The sequence below is a fragment of the Lathyrus oleraceus genome, chromosome 6 (assembly GCF_024323335.1).
Source record: "Lathyrus oleraceus cultivar Zhongwan6 chromosome 6, CAAS_Psat_ZW6_1.0, whole genome shotgun sequence".
NCBI lineage: Eukaryota > Viridiplantae > Streptophyta > Magnoliopsida > Fabales > Fabaceae > Lathyrus > Lathyrus oleraceus.
Window position 1 is genome coordinate 233,741,153 of NC_066584.1, and position 19,935 is coordinate 233,761,087.

Genomic DNA, 19,935 nt, shown 5'->3' on the forward strand with positions numbered 1-19,935 from the left:
GTGGGGGAAACTGATCGTCCTGATCATCATGAACGGTATGTTGACCGGGGTTGGCATGCGGGATCGGGATAGGCCCCGGTCCACTGGGTCCGTTAACCTCTCCAGCTGGAGGTTCAGTCACTGTCTCTGGTTGAGCAGGGGGATTCCCCTGTATTATCTGCCTGAGCTCTTGTTGTCCCTGAGCCACCCCTTCAACCACATCCATGAATTGGGTCATGCGGGCCCTCATCTCAGCGAGCTCTGCTTGTACACCTTCCATTGCTCTCTGTTGATTCCTCCGGGTACCGTATCGGTGAATGCCTGAGTCAGCTATCCTGCTAGTGGAACACCAAACAATATGAGAACACCGCAGCGGTACCTGTTATGCAAGATATGACAATGAATATGTAAATGTAATGACATGTTTATCCATTCCAAAAGGTATTCTACCCCCTTGATTCCAGTCTCACATCAAGTGGGTAGTGCAAGAAGGCCGAGTCATGGATAAACTTCTGAGATCAAGATGTAATAAAGGGAAACCATCATACAAATGAGTTCAAGGAAAGGGCCTTAGCCAAAAAATACATCAAAGGAGGATCTCCACAACAAGCCTGTGGATCATCACTACACAGTACCAAAGCAATAAGTAAAGAGAGGAACAAACAAATCAGAAATCAGCCTCCTGTATACAACCCATAAGGACCGTTCCTCACTTCATCCAGTAACGCCACCGTGTCAGGATGATCTGGAGATTCTGTCAAACGCCGGATAAGCAGATTCCTCTTGCGAATGATCCTATCCAGTTCGTTGATGTGTTCTTTGTAGTAATTCCCATCATCTTCTCCAAATACCTCTTCAAGTCTGGATTTCTTCAAACTTGCCAGCGTCTTGAGTTCTTCGATATATCCTTGAGCCTCATTGAGTTGATCTGTGATATAACCATTAGTTGATCGGGTACACAGCAGCTCATGGTTCTTCCCCTTCAGCAAAGTCTTCAATTTCTCTATCTGACCAGTCAGTTCAGCCACCGTCTCTTCCTCCTTTGTCTTCCGAGAAGTTGAAAATGCATCCCATCGCTCTTGCCACCCAGCTAATTTACCATGAGCATCCATTAACTGCTGCTTGACTCGCCTCAACTCAGAACTGGATGATCTCAAGGCTTCGTCTGTCTTCCTGAAGAAATTCACCTCCACAGCAAATTTCCTTTCGGCTTCCTCTTGCAATTTGACGGCTTCCTCCTTCTGATATTCTGACTCATGGAATCGATGCATACAGTCTTGCAATTTCTCCCTTAACTCCGAGTTCTCGATTTGAAGTCCTTCCGTGGTGTTCTTCAACTTGTCATACTCCTCTCGGCTCACCGTTGCTGACTGCTCGAGAGTAGGTGAATACAAGGGTTCTTCAATAGGAAACGGTAGACCAAACTCTTCGATTCTTCCTTGAAGCCATTCTCCATACTGAGGGTAAGCTCTACAATCTCCTTTCCCAAGAACAATTCTTCCTTTCTTGATCACCTTGAGCCAGGCCTCAGCTGCCTTACGGGATACCGTCAAATCAGGCGAAGAATGGAAAAACAGAGACTCTTCCACATCCTTTTCCACCGGCGGAGTTCTTAAGGCATATCCAAACTGTCTAACTGCCAGAGAAGGATTATAGTTGATTCCTCCTTTTCTTCCTACCAACGGAACATTCGGGAAGTTCCCACAACTGTGAATAATATCTGCCCGAAGCAAACTTCGGTCAGACCACCAAGAAATATCTTCAGCTCTCAACCCCATCAATCTCTTTGACCAACTCAACGAGTCCTTGACATCAATGAATGCTCCTGACTTGGGTAGGTGAGAACTGAACCACTTATAGAACAAAGGCGCACAACAATTCAACAATCCTCCTTTTCTATTCTTATTCCTGTGGTGCACTGAATGAAAGAAATCTCCCAGCAAGGTCGGCACTGGATTTCCCAACACGAAGAGGCGTACGGCATCTACGTCTATAAATTTGGCGACATTAGGGAACAAGACAATCCCATACACACAAAGAGCCAACACAGCATTGAAACCCCTCTGGTCACCATCTTCAAGCTTCTTCTTTGCTTCTCCCAATAAGAAACTCAGATGAAAACCGTTAACTTCTCCCTTCTGACACATATTAGCCTTCAAAACTGATTCCCTCAAATATGTGGTTGAAGCAACCATGCTGAGATCGGGCAGACACTCCGAGCTGTAGAATAGCAACCGTGACTTGATGGGAATTCTGAGAAAACTGGCAATCTCCTCCAAAGTAGGGACCAAAACATAATCCGGGAATGTGAAGCACCTCAATGGAGGGTCATAGAACTGCAGTAGTGTGAAGAGAGCATCATGTTGATCTTTGGAAAGGACCGCGACGAAACTTAGAATTAAACCGTAATCCTCTCGGAATCCTTCTAGAGAACCAGGATCCATTAACTTCATCAGTTGTTGGATGGGCTCCAAACAGACCACCGGAAACTTGTAGGCGACGAGTCTCTTTCTGCCAATATCCATCTTAAGAGAACCAGGAAAAACCCCGACCGGAATCAAGAAGAAGATGTAAACCCCTAGAAATGGATAAACATGTGTTAAATGATATGAATGCAAATGATGTGATGATGTGAATGCAATGCAGCGGCATGTCAATCAGGATTGCTGTATCTGCTTGAGCATTTGTCAGGTTGCACTGTCTGAAGAGAAAACCACTGAGGAATATAATACGAGATCAAAGCACTGCTCCAGAAAACCGGGTTGGTTGGAGGTTAAGGTTTCCTGAATTTAGCCCGCCCCTCACTTGTAGGTTCTAAGAACAGAAGTTCGTCAACTTCAGCCCTTCAGTCGCGAATAATACGTTTACCACTGAAGGTTTGGCATTATTACGGAATAAAAGACCTCCACTGACTCCCCTCAACAGGACATCCTAAAGCAAGTTCCCAGTCTCGGGGTCCTCGGATTGATCAGCGAGAATGCGCCCACCAGAGCTAACATAATCACGTCTCGGAGGAGAGGCCTCGACTGAGTTCTCGGGAAATGGTCACCAGAGTCGACAATTTCTAGGGGAATATTATGTCGTTACGGAACATCCGTAGGACATAGTATATCCAAGAGAAACCTCGTCTGGGTGTGGTTCTTCCCGAACGACTTAACGCAGCAACATGCCACGCAAGCCTCATGAACATCCACTCTAAAACCTGTGTGTACGCTCAAGCCTGGGTAATGGGCTTATCTCTCGTAGAACATCCCATCCCAACAAACAAACAAACAGCAGCAGATACAGCAAACATATGTACATGAATGCAATTAGGCAAATAAGTAACTGCACAAAAGAATGAACACTCAATAAACAAGAAAACACACAAGCTAGGAAGGACTCGCTTAGGGAAGATGGACCAGCAAGAGGTCAACTTCTAAAGTCCCCAGCAGAGTCGCCAGCTGTCGCAACCTGAAAAAATATAGTGCGAAAAAAAAAAACAACCGGCGAAGAAAAAAGACAGGAGAGTCGCCACCGTGCGTTATTTATCCCAAGGGGGGGAAAGGAAACGCTCGAAGTAAACCTGAAAATAGGAAAGAAAAAGACAAGGTCTCGCAACCAAATCTTGGGTTCGGGAGTCGGTTATGCGAAGGGAAGGTATTAGCACCCCTACGCATCCGTAGTACTCTACGGGATCCACTTATGCGGTTTCTGTTTAAAGGGTATGGTTTTGCCTAATGTGCTATTTACTAAAAAGGTTAAGAGAAATGACTCGCGCGGATGTCGCATCCACTGCATACGTATCTCATCTGAATATGAGAATCAGAGTCTTCGTAGCTCGGCTGACCTATGGGTTGGGGGTAATTGTGCTCGCTAAGACGTCGCGTCTTATGCCTACGTATCTCATCTGGAATGAGAATCAGAGCAAGCCGTAGTTCGACTAACTACGGGGTTATGGATTATGTTACGGGGTGAACAACGTTACTACGCAATCTACCGGATGCTCGACCTTTGGAGACTTACTCGCCTGTAATAGAAGGAGTAAACGTGTTGCTTTGGGTTTTAGGTTTTGTTTGCGTTGTAGGAACGCGCATGCAAAGAGGAAGTCCTAGGCGGAGGAACAGTGCTACCTAAATTGGCATGCAAACGGGAGACTATGCGAAGCCTCGCATCCTATGGGGAAACAAACACATCACACAAAACATATATCTTAAAATAGAAAAAATGCCACCAAGGGGCTCAAACATTGCCTCCTATCGAGGTCTTCCAGCTAAGAAACAGTAGAAATAAAGGGAAGAAGTAAAATACCACACGGATCAAGATCCGAAGTTACAGCAATTAAAGGATAAACAACCCTGAGATTCTCCCAAGCTGAGGCCATCAAAGAAAACCAATCAGTACGGGAAATCGGAATAAACCTCCGGAGGGTATCCCTGCGAGAATATGTGAGCCCTCACAAAAACTCAACAAAAGGGGTTAGGCAAACAGGATGAAATCAAAAGATAACCAGGCCATGGCAACACAAAGAACAGGTTAGAACAAAACGGAATAAAAGCAGATACTGTCACATTCGCGACTGCTTCGCCTAGCGAAAGCCTAGCGAAGCTTCGCTGCATGCTCGCCTAGCGAAGCGGCTAGCGAGCACCTGCGGGATTTGGATTTCCCATTGGTACCTGCACGATGTTAAAGATTCCAGATCCTATGGCATTCACCTCATAAACGAAATTGTTAAACAGTCAAGGCATAAATCACATATTCATACACAAATATAACCCTGTGGGCCAAGCCTGAGGTTACCTCATATATTCAGTATTCAACCCGAGGCATAGAGTAATAGGAACAGAGGCATACCTGATGAGAGACCTGTTAAAATTGGAAGGCAAGGCCGGATCGGCGAAGTAACGTTTAGGGTTTGCGCGAGGCGGAATGAACTTCTCAGGGCTGCCCGAAGGTTGCTGCAGAGTAGTTCCTAGGTTTGAAACTCCACGTGAACTCCAAGTCTATTTCTCAGGGAATTTCCAAGTGTCTGAAACCCTACTGAAACTCTTATATTTATAGCTGATTTTCGTGGACTTGTGGGCTTGGAATGAGGGAGACCCAAAATTTGTTATATTTTAATTATTTATTTATTTTTTCTTTTTTTTCTTTTTTTTTTTTGGAAAAACTGAAGGGTAAATTTTGGGGTATTACACCAAGCAACCTACAAAACAAAGAGGTTAGACAATGATATTTAAGCAAGCCCAATCAAAAAGAATTGGTCTCATTGGTCATTTGTTGGTCAACCTGAAAACACAAGCTCAAAAGTGAGTAACAGGACCACTAGGACAAGCCTAGGGTCAAAGGAGAATGAAAAAGTCAAAACAGCAAAGGGCAAGCATCCAAAATCATGTTCAAACAATTAAGAAACACAACCAATTGGGTTCACATTCATATCAATCATCATCATCATTTCATGAACAATTTAGGTCAAAGCATGGCATTTAGAAGCTCATAGAAGTCAACAGCAAGACCTAACTCAAAAGCAATCTTAAACATTTCCAAAAATCATCAAATAAATCATGATCAATAATAACCCACAGCATGGTAAGCATGTCAAATTTCATCCCATTTGGACAAGTGGAAGGCAGTCAATAAAAATCAGAAAGTCAAAGCAATTTTGAACATGCTCAAAGAAGTCAACCAAACATGCATCAACTTAGAAAAATCATAAGTCAGAGATGGTGTATGATAAATGAATGGGACTAAAACCATGGCAAAGATGAGGATGTCTAGTTATCTCATGTAAAATTTCATGTCCATCTAATAAAGTATGAGAATTTCACAAATGAAATGGGAACATGGGTCACAAAAAGTCAACATAAGACCAAACAGGGGATAAAATCCCAAACAATTAGGAAATGCCACAAATAATTCCAAGAAAATTCACATGTAAACTAGACATACAAGAGTAGGTTCATGCATAAAATCAGATCAATTGGAGGTCAAGAAGCATGGTATCAAAAATCATCAAGTTGGACATCAATGGTGTGACACAAATTGTCACACCCTATTTCAAAAAATCATAACTCACAAACCAGCAATTATAAATTCACAAACTCTACACCAAAATCACCATGAGTGTATCTAGTTTAAGCACAAAAAATTTGGGAGCCATTGGATAAAGTATCACCATTTCACAAATGTTTTGGCAAAGTGTACAAAATGTGCATACATGTCACAAACCCTAATACCAATCAAAAACCAATGATCACAAAATTCTGGAAAAATTATGATAAAAAGTAGAGATCATGATGAACACAACACAAAAAATCCCATTAAATTTGGATCAAAATTGGATGAATTATGAATTTTACAAGATTGGTGATCAAATGAAATAAAAATTGCAAAACAACATATTCCAATGGGACACATGGGGGCACGCTGTGGCATTTTTGTAAATAGTTGTGCCACTTATCAAAACGCGTCGTTTTGGACGCTGGAACAAAATGTTCCTATTGGCTGAGGGGCACGGGTACAGTACAGCGTTCAGCATCATGCAGGTACGTGAGAAAAACCAGAAAAAACTGGAAATATTTTAGGGTTTGGTTACAGCAACAGTAAGCTTCATCATCACCTTCAAATCGTGATTTTCAAAAACGCCCAGAAAACAAGGATGCGCATATCATCGTGATCAGCAAACAACAAGAATGCATAATCTAACAACCATAATCATCAAATCATGCTAAATAAGACGCATCAAGCAAGAACAAGTTTTATCATCAAAACTTCAAAACAACATAACTTCAAAAATAATCGACCACTTTCAATCATTCAAAGCGCAGTGTGATCAGGGAAAGGTGATCTACAAAGTGTGTATCATGGTTTTGGAAAAGGTGAGAGTCGAAACTTTACCTAATTTGTGGAACAGTCATGATGTAGCTGTTGTTTTGTTACAAATGGCCAAAACAGCTGCTCAACAAGTGTCCAGGAGGTGAATGGTGGAGAGACTTTGGCTTGCAACAGCTTGAAAAGACTTTAAACAAACTCTTCCATTAATGGCACCTTGGAAAGACAGTCGGGCCAGAAGCTTCTACAGGTGAAGAAACCATGTTTGAATGAGCTCAATATGTCTTTTGGATGATGTTTAGGCAAGGCAAGGTTTTGTCCCTTTGGAAGTTTTGGACAGACTTTGAGAAATGGCCAAAATGAAGTCTTTTGAGAGAATGATTTTCTGCTGTGTATGGCTGCTAGCAGGGTTCCAAATTGACAGAAAAATGATATTAAAAATCTTCTGTTTTGATGTTGCTTGTTGTTTTGAACAGAATTTGCAATTTGGTGAAAATGCCAAATGAGAGAGAATGAGGATTTCTGTGGTTAGAGGCTGCCATTCTAGGGTTGGAATGACAGAAAAATATGTTAAGATTTTCTGTTTGATGATTGCTTGTGGTTCTCAATCAAAGGCCATGAAAATGTGGAGTATAGTTGGTGAGAAGTGTACTTTCCTTCCAAGTTTCAAGCAACTAGGCATGGGCTATGTGTACTGCATAATTTTGACTTTGCAACATGTCTCAAATGCATTTTCAGATCATATTTGGATAGTAGGAATGGTGGGAAATGATTAATTTAAAACTTCACTTTTTCACCTTACTTAAAATTAATTCAAGTAGGTCCAAAAATGCCATTTTGATTGGTGAAGTTTTGGTACATGAAAGTTACATTTTTGGAAAGAGGGGATCAAATGTGACTTGTAGGAAAAAACCCCACCCAAATTGGCCAAATGGTTTGAGAGATATGGCCTTTTGAAGTTCAAGAATTTCTGAAAACGATTCGATCATAACTTGCCAACCATACATGGGAATTGAGAGTTCTTGGACTTTTTGGAAATGGGAGAACAAGATCTTCAACTTTCATGTTGGGCAAAAATTCATTTGAAGCTTGTATCATGATGTAAGTTTGAGGATCAAGACTTTCCATTTTTGGCAGGTTTCAGTTACAGGTCCAGTTTCCATTTTTGGAAATTTCTGATCTGGCTTCAAATTCTTCCCTGATGGTGTTTGACATGATATATGAGGCCTATTGGGACATGAATAAGCTCTCTCAAACCAAATCCAACCATCAAAACCATAAAATCAACCACAGTTGACCAAGTTTGACTTTTTAGGGTTTCTGACTGACTGTGCATTGACTGATGACTTCTGAACATCCAATCCTTGACCAAAACACTTCAAATGGATCCCCAAGTCATGTGAACATGTTGGACCAACCCTAGGGCCTTGGCTCCTTGAGAATTGTGCTTGCTTGCTTGACTGACTGATCTCCTGACCAGTTTGACCTAATTTCCTGATTGGCTTGCACTTGAGGCAAATGGGACAATGCAATGCTATGCAGTGGACCATGTTATGCTATGACCTAATATGAGAATGTATGTACAATGATAGGTGCAAATTTGAGGTGCTACACCAGGGATAAGAGCTGTGAAGTCTAATCTTCACTCACCATTCATCAGCTTCACCCTGACTCTCAATGTCAGGGTTAAGAGCTAACACCATCCTTGTACAGATGACTTGCCTTGGCAAGTCTAACCCTTTGTTTGAGCCCACTTTGACTGGATATAGTGTGTGCTAACTGTGAATGTTTGTTTTGTTTTGTTTATGCTTGCATGCTTGCTTTGCCTGGATAGGATTGGCTTGCTGTTGTGCAAGTAGATAGAAAACTCAACCTAAGACCATTATGGAATATATGATAACTATTAGGCTCGAGTCAGTCTCCCTTTTAGTTTGTCATTTCCCAGTCTCTGGTTAGGAGAAAGTTTCTCCCCTGTTAAGGGGAACTACGTTGCCCTGATCCTCATACTAGATGAGGTACGTAGGCAGGAGGTCGTGCGAGATCTCTCCAGGCAAACCTTTTCTTTTTTGTGTGTGTTTGGTTGACAATTGCTTGGCTCGAGTTCCCGACTCCTTAGCAATTTGTTGTTTGTTTGTTCTTGTTGTGTGCTTGGAAGCTGATATAAGTCCAGTGATTGGCATTCGGGTTCCAGTGTGAGTGTGTGGTTCGGAAGCTGATGTAAGTCCATCGAGTGGCATTCGGGTTCCATGTTTGCCTGCTTGTGTGTTTGTGTTGTTTGGCGTGCGTAAGCCGAACTACGACAGCTCTGATTCTCGTTCCAGACGAGATACGTAGGCATAGGATGCAATGTCCTAGCGAGCCCTCTTCCTCTTACCCCCACCTGTGTTTCTTGTGTGTGTGTGATGTTTGTTTTAGCAACCTTTTCTTTCTTTTAGAGCGTGGATCCCGTCGAGTACGACGGACGTGAGGGGTGCTAATACCTTCCCCTCGCGTAACCGACTCCCGTACCCATTCTCTTTGGTCGCGAGACCATTTCCTTTCCAGGTTTACTTCGAGCGTTTCCTTTCCCTCTTTGGGATAAATAACGCATGGTGGCGGCTCTGTGCTGTTTTTGTTTCAGCCCGCCGGTTGTTTTTCGCGGATGCGACAAGTATGTGTATAGAACATGATTTGGTGTATAATTGCATGTTTGAGTTTTACTTGAAAATGGTTGATTTAGGATTTTGGTGAAAATTAGTGGAGCTTAGGATCTTGTTTCTATGATCTTAATAGTTGCTATATGATATATATAGGCTGTATAACTATTTATTTCATGAAAAATGATGGATTAATGTGGTTTTATGATGAAATTTTGTGCTGGACAGTAGTATTTTTGCAACAACAGTTTTTCTGGTTTTTGACAGCATTTTCGCAACAGCAAATTTTCTGGTTTTTGACAGCATTTTGAAAAACTTGTAAATTCAATAACTTTTGAACCGTAACTCCGTTTGAGGTGTCGTTTGGACCGTTATGAAGCTAAGTGTATTACCTATAATGGGACATTCATTTTGATAACAGTATATTAATATTTTATCAAAAGAATCCTAATATGGATGTATGTTGTATGTGTGGTGAATGTGAATGACTTGTTTTCTATTGTTTGGCATGTATTGGATGGTTTTAGATGGATTATGTGAAGAAACATAATGAGAGAAACGGTCTCGCAACCAAGAGCGGATCCGGAAGTCGGTTATGCAAGGGGAAGGTATTAGTATCCCTCACATCCATAGTACTTCATAGGAACCACTTGCTCGTATCAATTGCGTATGGATGTTTATTTATCTGTAAGTTACTTGCCATCGGGAATGAGATGAGAGAATAAGATGAGGGAGAAAATAAGTTTTAATTTAGTGTGCTCTCCAAGTATTTGAGCCCTTGTGCCTACGTACCCTCATACGTGCAATGAGGAAGTCAGAGCTTCGTAGTTTGGCTCAAAAGTGGCGTATTTGTTTACTTGTTTTTACTGAACAATATTGACGTTTGTGCGCTACTGTTCACTCGCTTGTATACTCTATCATGGGAGTGGAAAATATTTGCTTGTTTACGGTAAAGTGGATACGTTTGGTTCACACTCTAGCAGTTAAACATCACTTGCTCGCACATGGAGGCTTAAGCTTCGTTCACGGTAGAAAGGAAGTAACATGTTCTTATTGAAAGGTTTTGAAGAGGAAGCCCTAAGGCAAAAGATGATTTGATTTGTTGGGGTCGATTTTATGCATGGAGACAAGCATCATACCTTTGGCTAAATACAGTCAATTGTCCAATAACTCGGGAGTCGAGAGGACAATGTTGTCCTAACCACTCTTTTTCATCCAAAAAATAGATTTGAATTGTGAAAAGAATTTGGCAAGTCTAATCATTGGAACTTAGAGGGAGATAAGTATCTGACCCTTGACTAAGTATGGCCAACGATCAAAGTACTTGGGAATCGAGAGGATAATGAAGTCTTGACTATTCTTTTTCTTCCTCACGGCACCTAGATCTAACTTGTTTGAATCATTAGATGTTTTAAGAGGGAAAGTCAAGCGTCGGGTCCTCAGGCTAGGTACGACCGACAACCCAATTACTTGAATGTTGTGTACAAACACGTACACCCCATGTGGTATTCCAATTTGTTATAAAAATGTTTTGAAAAGGGACTTGATGTTGGATCAAGCATTTGAATTTATGAAAAGTGTGAGTGAAGAATGGAGGTGAGAGATAAAATAAGGTTGAAAAGAGAATGGAGAAGAGATGATAGAATGCGTTTTAGAAAGGAATGAAGGAGAGATGATATAATGGATCATGGAGTGAATGGAGAATGCTTGATGTTGGATCAAACATTCACGTTGCAATGGTGTTAGTTTTATTCGGAAAACAACTTGACGTTGAATCAAGTACCTTTTGTTTCTTTTGAAATGCTTTGTTTATCGTTTTGTATTTTATCTTTGTTATTAACATGCACTAGCGTTCAGACGGGCACTCACGTGCCCGTCTGTCCGCTTTTTTAATGCACATCATTGAAAATATTAGTGATATTTTTTATTTAAATATAATTTTTTAAAAATACAGCATGTGGAAGTTATTAGTAGGAAGTTACGTGGAAGTTAATAATAGTGGTTTTATTGGAAGTTATTAGGTAAATTACACAATAAAATAAGGGTAAAAATGGTAGAAAAATAGGCTACACCAAAAGAAAGTATTCCCTTTATATATTGTTATAGATGATGAACTAACTAGAAAACAATAAATCTAAGCTATTACATGACTATGGGATGGGGGACATTTGACCCACAATAGGGGGAATGATCCATACAATACAATGCAAGGGAATGAAAGAAAAATACAAGTTACAAACTATTAACTATGTACCATGCCTAAGACATACAAGTGGCATGGTATTACAAACAATACAAGGCTATGGGATATGTTAGTAGCATGGCTAGCTAAGGGTGAGCCTGCATCTCAAAGTCAACATGTGTATATAAAACAACAAACGAGTTAGCATGAGATAAAGTCAAATGAATAAGAATGATGCAACAATATGTAAGTACATACAATGGTTAGAATCGATTCAAAAGGTAATGGATTAATCAATGAAAAGCAATCAAAGATCTATCCTATGATCATGGCAAATGAGATTAGACATACAAAGTATTCATCACCTAAATTGAAACGGGATTTTCAATTTAATCAAAATGATCATAAACCAACGAATTGATTAAATGGACAATTAAAATGAATATTAATCCTAAGGATTAAAATATACCTAAACATGAATTAGGATCCAAATTAATCAAATGGAAAATTACCGATCCAAATTCAAGAATTGAACCTAATGGACATGATCATACAAATCACCACAAAAATCAAATTGAATGCAAATTAGCCTAATTGGAAAATCATGATAAAATCAATATCTAACTATCTTAATCTCAAAACAAAATCCACAAAAAAGGAGTATCAAGTCCTAATGACTAAACTCTACTCATGGCATGGTTAATCAAATCAAATAAATTTTGGAAAATTAAGAAGAATTAAATCTAATCTAACATTTTGATTAAACCTAATTACTCTAATCAATCTATCTAAATCTAATCTTTATATCTAATTAAAATGAATTAATGTCTAACAATCTAAAATCAAGAAATTTATAAATCTAACATGGATTAACAATTTTAATCAGCATCAAGATGAATCGGTGAAATTAAAACAAAATTAAAACTAACTTAAAACTCTAATTATGGATTAGAAAGAATTAAGAAAAAAAGTTAAGGAAACAATGGATTGGGCTAAGGGTAATAAAATGGAAAGAGGTGTGTGGCCCAAATTTGCTTGGATCATCCCTGTTTGGACAAACCGGCCCGATTTTGGCATGCCCATGACCCAGGTTTCCAATGTGTTCAGCCATGGCCTCGTAGCTACAACTGATCTCAAACGCTCCATAGACGACGGGAAGATCCAAGGAAACAAAACCAGCAGCAACGAAGCTCAAAACGAACCGATCTCCGCTTCCCACAATTCCTCGTTAATTATCCAAATTGAGCCCAAATGAAGCTTGAACCCTAGGCTACGGAATGACGAATTTAGACGGAAGCGAAAACAAAAACGACGTCCCTCATGTTAGGCCCCCGATCAATCGCACCAACGACTACACGATCGTGATGAAAACAAGGCGAAATAGTGAGGAATTCCTACCCGCGGAATGGAGAAATATTCCGGAATTTGTTGGAATCAAAAACGGCAATGTTGATCAAGAATGTCGAAGCTTCTTCAGGTACGAATCCTCCAAATCCTTGCCCCTTTTCTTGTGCCCTTCTTTCAATATGGATCATCTTCTTCTTCTTTCTTCTTAGAGTTGTTTGTGTGTATGAACATTTGAGGGTGAGGTGGCGGTTGAAGAATTGTTGCAGGTTTTGTTCTTGTTAGCAGGAGTGTATTGAAGGTAGTGAGGGTTATCGGTTTGATGTCGGTCCTTGAAAAATGGTTGGGGGAAGATGATGCAGGGTCGGAGATGATGTAGGGTACGTTGGGTTGGTTGAAAAAAGAGAGATTGGAGGGTGAAGTTGTTGAGAAGTTTGGAAAGTTTTCTGGATTGGTTCGAGAGGTTCTTGTTGAGGTTCTCAGGCGATTGAAAAATAGAAGTTAGAGGAAGTGAATCCTGTTGAATCTTGAAGGGTGATTCAAGAAGTTCTTGGTTTTGGGGTGAGGGTTAGAAGCGATTCAAGAAGGATGATGAAGTGTAGTGGATTTGAATTGAGAAAAAAACCGTTTTTCTTTTGAGAGCAGTTAAGGGAGTTAGGAAAAATTCTCTCTGTTACTGGGTTTGATCACCGTTCTGTTACCTGTTGGTGTCGGTTAGAAAAGGTGGTTAGGATTCGGTTACGGCGTTGTGATATGTGAAGCTTTCTTGAGTTGGTTATCGTCTTTTTTCTGCAGGTCGCAAGTTATGTGAGGTTTTGTTGACGGTTGGGAGTTTCGATTATTTGGTTAGCGGGTGGTTGAAAAAAGTTCTTGGTTCTGTTTGTCAGTTAGAAGAACGGTTCAGAATTGGTGGAGGGTGGTTTTGTTTTGTGTGGAGGTTTGGGGTGAAGGTGATGGAGTTCGATGAGGATTGTTCTCAGTTGTGGATTGTAGGTTGCAGGGTGAGGTTAAGCGTTTGAGGAAAATTGTGGAAAAAGGTTTGAGTTAGTTATGTGGAGCCTTTTTCTTCTGTTGAGAGTTGGTTATTTGTAGGTTGGAGAGAGTCATGAGGGATTCTGTTATGAAGTGGTTGTTAACCGTGGGCAGTTATGGCAGTTGGAAATTCAGTTCAGATTCTTTTGTGAGTTATTTGGTTAAGTTCAATAAGTATATGAATTTCTGCTGAGCTTTTTGTTGATGTTAGTTTTTTAGGGTGGGATATTTCGGTTGGAAGTTAATCAAGGCTGCTAGCGTTTGGTTATTCGGTTGGAGAAATTTTCTTTGAAGGTTTTCTTATGGTTTTATTGAATTATGCAGGTTCTGTTTATGAGAGAGTTGGAAGCATGTTCCGGTTCAGCATTGAGGTGGGAAGTTGTTATGGATTACGATGTTGGTTAGTAGTTGTTGAAATGAAATGCTTAGGTTTGTTGTTCTGTTATGATTTTCATTTTGGATGTGTGATGTTAAATAAATGTTGCAGCTTTGATGTAAGGACTACTGGCTTTCTTCTACATGCAATGTGATGTTGGATATGCTATGGGTTGCTTCTGATGATGGTTAGCTTTACCATTGCTTGACTAATTATTGTGGCTTGGTTGGCTTATTCAGTTCTGGTTTTTTGCAGGGTTTGAAAGTTAGTCGTGAAGGAGGTTAGAAAATCCTCAGTTTTAAAGGTGTTGTATTGTTATGTCGGGTCGTTCTGCAGGGCCTTTCGCGAAAGTTATTGAAGAATTTCTATTAAAGAATCTGAAAATTCCGGGTCTGAGTTGAAAACGGTTACCGTTCTTTTTCGTTGATCCGAGGGTTGGAAGGGTTGCTGGTTCTGTTAAGGGATTCGGTATTGCAGGTTGGGTCCAGTTCTGTTAAAGCGGTTGGAATTTTGTTTTTGCTCAGCTCATTGACAGTTGGATTCTGTTGAGGTTGGTTAAAGAGTTCTGGTTACGGTTTGGCCAATGTGATTGTAATTTTGTAGTTATTGAATGTACTAGTGTATGTAATTTTGAATACAAATATTAGTTAGTTAGGTGATGTACAAAACTTGCTTATGGATAGAATATGGCTCATATTTTTCAAGATTTGCTTTTGTTTTTGGTGGGCTAGGACACTTGTTAGATAAATTACAATGCATGAACAAGATGAATGAATCAAGTCTAGTTCATTGCTACACTTGTAATTAACTAGACCATATTTCTAACATTTCATATGAACTGTAGTGACTGCCAAAGAAATCATCACTGAGAATACATACCTAAGCCAATGGCATCAGAACCCTTCATGATTTTCATCCCTTATGCATGTATCAATGAACACCCTGCACATAGAAAAGACGGATTGCAGTTTAGTGAAGAACATGCATACCAGATGAAAGAAAATCTCATTATGCCATTCCTTCAGTCTGTTTACTTGGTTCGAACAGAGACCAGAATTTGCATCAACACTAAATGCCTAAATAAACTAGCCCATAAATTAGACTTGAAATCTAGTTAAGCAACAAAATCACGGCCATGATCAAATTCTTTTAGTCTGATACTATTGAACAGTCTATAGAATACATAAAATTTTAACACTTCAATCGGAAGTTGAATTTCTATAATAAAAAAATGGAAATTGACTCCTTATAGAACACGAAAATAACACTTTTAATCACTTTAAGATGGGAAAAAGAAAAAGGACATGAATAGATTAAAACAAAACAAAAAATAAGCACTGAAGATTCTTAGAGGAACATGCACATGCACCCTCCCTGCAAAGGCCCCTATCCTAACTCAATCATAATACCCCTAATCTTCCTCCTCGCATGGCCATTCTGTTATGAGGCAGATCATCATCTGCAATACTCACCATTCTGTCCTAACTCAAACTAATTAATCCATCCCAACATGATCCTTGCAGCAAACACCTCAGTACCAGATATATCATTACACTCAAGATAGAAAAATAACAACATTAAAAAAATTCAAAATTCAAAATACACTTTAATTAATTCACAATTTTAAATATGTTGAATTTGCACGAAAGTTCTGAAGCTGGTTTGAAAAGAGAGTAAGAAACCTAAGTGTAGTGCATGTTGAACTATATAATTTCTGAATAACTTTGCTTTCTAAATCGGCAAAACTTTCTTGATACTTTCCATGCAAGTAGCCGGTTAATTACTTTGTATTTCCATCAGTCAAAAAAGCATAATTTGCATTTCCAATATGTTATGTTATGCACCCATTAGTTGCTCTTTCATGATTGTACCATTAACCCCTCTTCAAATTGCACGTGAAAGATGCACGTAGCTGTAGTTTCATTAAAATTACAAGTGCAGCCATTTGCATTATTAAATCTTCCTATTTACTAACCCCCTCTCTCTTAATTAGATGAATAAAATATGTTACCTTTTATCATAATAATTTGAATAGAACCGAGTAAGATTGGTGCTTATCCTTGCCAATCAAATTTCAGGAATCATTATTAAAACAAGAACTCATGGACTTTCAGTAGTAATTGAAAAATAAAAATAGTATCGGTACCTATGATGTTTGGCATGAAAAAAAGCTATCATTAATCACAAGGTATAGTTGTTCAAGAAAGAAACACAAGCAATTAATTTGTTAAAGTACAAACATATTTTGGATCAAGAAGTAAACTTGAGAGACTCAAACCAACAATATACATAGAAATGCATATGATAGAGTTGGTTTGAATTTGCAAATTGATTTAGGTAGAAAATAACTCAAACCAGAAATATGGATTGATCTTGAGAATTAAGAAGCAGACTATCATATATCTTGAACCAGGACTCACTCTACATACATTACCATAATCCCTACGTGTCTAGGCTCTGGACTCAACAATGCGTAAAGCTAGTGATCAATATAACCTACAACAATCTATTAATTTTGAAATTTACAGACTCCAGGCAAATGGAAACATATTCAGTGTTTTACACATTAATTATGATTATTACTTTCTTTAGACTACACAGTTGCTAAACCAAATATAGTTACTATTACTTGACAAAGTATAATTAGAAGAAGAAAAAAATGCAAAAAACACATAGAATTTCAAAACAACTTACTCCCATGGTACATCCCTACAAGCATCCAGTCTCCACCTTTATATTCAAACGGGAGAACATATTCTGAACCATGCAAAAGGTCCCTCCACTTGCACCCATCAACTTTTCTCTTCCTAGAACTCCTCAGGAACCACACTGACCTGAAACTACACAATGACCAAAGATTTCATAATAAAAAATAATGCATCATCCAAGATACTTAAATAAAAAATCATTGGCAAAAACGTTTTTTGTTAAAGTAAATCAAAATCGAAATGGCTCACCTAGGGTAAAACACTTGAATATCTTCTCATGGTCAGAAAGTAGTTCCTGATATGTTGTAAAAGTTCATAGATCTACCTTCCTAAAATAGGGAGGGAGAAAATGAACCTAAATCCACTCAAATTTGTCATTTCTCAAATTTTGTACATTTTGTGTGCACCTGTGTTAATTTTCATTCTTCATGAGAACTTCATTAGTCAACATTGTTAAGCAAATACAACAAAAAGGTATTTATCCAGTAAAACCAAGCAAAAATCATAAAAGTTATAGCAGTTGGCCTAGTTTATCAGTAAATTACCAAACACCTTGTTGCATAATGATAACATTCTCCCTTTGAATGATGGTTACCGCGATCAAATAACCGGATTAATGTATCAGAATCAGAGTGTCATTCTTTTGTAAGCCTAACATTGTTCCAATAATCAATGCAAACCTCCAAAGTTCAACACTGCAGCTGCCATATAATCAAATCAACGCATCAATCGAGCCGTCCGGATTTTCGACTTAACTTTCCTGGCTTCATTGACAAAACCAGCGGTACAGAGGCCATTAATAACAGCTCTTTGAGTAGCCCTTAAGATCTGAAAACCAGATTTCAAACAAGCAACCAAAAGCTTGGAAGCAAAAAGGAACTTCTTTGCCCTGCAAAGGTTATGCACCAAGATAGTATAAGTGAAAGAATCTTTAACCTCCATACTATCAAAAACTTTCACTGCTTGATCAATATGACCAGCTTTACCCAAACAATCAAGCATGCAGTTAAATGCCACCAAATTAAAACCAAAACCCAATGACTTCATGTAATCCAAATGCTTCTCGGCACCAACGAAATTGCCAATATTACACAATCCATGGATTATAATCGTGTGCGTATACTGATCACATTTCAGTCCTTATTTCTCTATCTCATCCACCAACTTCAACGCCTCATCGAACTTACCTTGCCTACAGAAAAGGTTTATCATCGTATTATATGAAGTAAGATCAGGCACCAAACCATTACTCGTCATCTTCCCAGCAATCTCATCCACTTCTTCAATCCTTCCGGTCTTCACCAACGCAGCAACCACAGTACAATAAGCAAATCCATCAAATGTATAACCTTTCCTCCTCATCTCCGACAAAATCTCCAACCCTTGCTCCAACCTCCCGCACCGAAAACAACACTTCATAACCATGGTATAAGTAATTGCATTCGGTTCATAACCATAATCACAAAACTCACGTAACACCCTCCTCGCATCCGCCAACCTCCTAGCCTTACATAACCCATTAATCATCGCATTATAAGTCAACACATAAGGAACAAACCCGTGACGCTGCAAGTTCCTAAACAACATAAGAGCATTATGAACATACCCGTGTTTGCACAGCCCGTTAATCATAACATTATATGTCGCCATCGTAGGATACATTTCAGCGCGCTCGACTATATCCTTGAAAACACGATACCCTTCGTCCGGTCTACCAAGCCTAAACAAACAATGAATTAAAATATTATAACTCCAGACATCCGGGTGTATTCCTGATTGAAGCATTTCGTCGAACAGTTGGAGGGATTTCGATAATAAACATTTTCTAACAGCACCTGACATCAATGAATTATAAGAAACAACATTAGGGTTAATCCCTGCTTCTTTCATTCTATTGAGAACAGTGTAACCTGCATCGATGCTGACAAAACGACAATAAGCATCGACTAACGTGTTGTATGTAACAGTATCAGGGAGTACTCCTAGTTTAATGGCGTCTATTAAAACGACTTCGGCTTTTAGTAATTGCTTCGATTTGCACATTGAGGATATGCAAATGTTCATGAATTTTGTTGATAATCGAGTAACCATGATTTGTAATGATTGAGGGAAGAAAGAAGAGTTGAGAAGAAAAGGTGAGTAACACGAGATTGAAAATTGAGTAGCTTATTGTGATGACAGACAGAGGCATTTGGGTTTTACTGAAACGAGTTGTTGAAGGTTAAAGAGAACAGTTAGTTGTGAAATTGAATACGGGTCAGACCGGCCGGTCCAACCGTTAGCGGAATTGTTATCTTACCGGAAATGGTGAGGAAATATGGTCGTTGGAGACGGTGTGGGATGGAAAAGTGTGTGAATGTGAGACGGGAGATACTTTCAGAGGTTTATAAATGTACCGAAAACCCTCTCTTAATTTATATTTTATCTAAAATGTGATTTATTTATTTTTTGGATGGACCAATTGAGTAGCAATGTGTATAAAAGTGTTTGATTAGAATTTTGACATTCATAAATTTGTTCAAGGTATTACTAATTCAATACACAATTTAATCATCCATTCACTCTATTGACACGTTTTTTTCAAATTGATGCTATTTTTCTTGATTTTCATATTAAACCAGTTAAAAATCCGGGTTTAAATTTTTTATACCGCATAATTGTATTTAAATATTTAATTGAGAATAATATTTATATGGTTTTAATTGAAATACATTGACGGTGTAAAAGGATTTTACGCCGTCATTTAATGTCAGGTATTGGATATTGAAATATGTTTGATTTTTATTTTAAAAATATATAAAATAATGCAAACGGGTGACGGTGATGAATTGACAGGGTAAATTCTTTTACACCGACAGTGCATACTAATTA

At 39.0% G+C, this 19,935-nt stretch overlaps 1 long non-coding RNA gene and 1 pseudogene across 1 annotated transcript; one reads left to right on the plus strand and one right to left on the minus strand.

The window, feature by feature from the left end:
* Positions 1-19,220, minus strand: part of LOC127092025 (putative pentatricopeptide repeat-containing protein At4g17915) — a 111,270-nt pseudogene extending 92,050 nt beyond the window's left edge.
* LOC127092027 (uncharacterized) lies at positions 13,919-14,707 on the plus strand. Its single transcript, XR_007792062.1, has 3 exons — positions 13,919-14,380; positions 14,468-14,543; positions 14,612-14,707. It is a non-coding gene; the product is annotated as an uncharacterized LOC127092027 (long non-coding RNA).
* Positions 19,221-19,935: the final 715 nt, after the last annotated feature.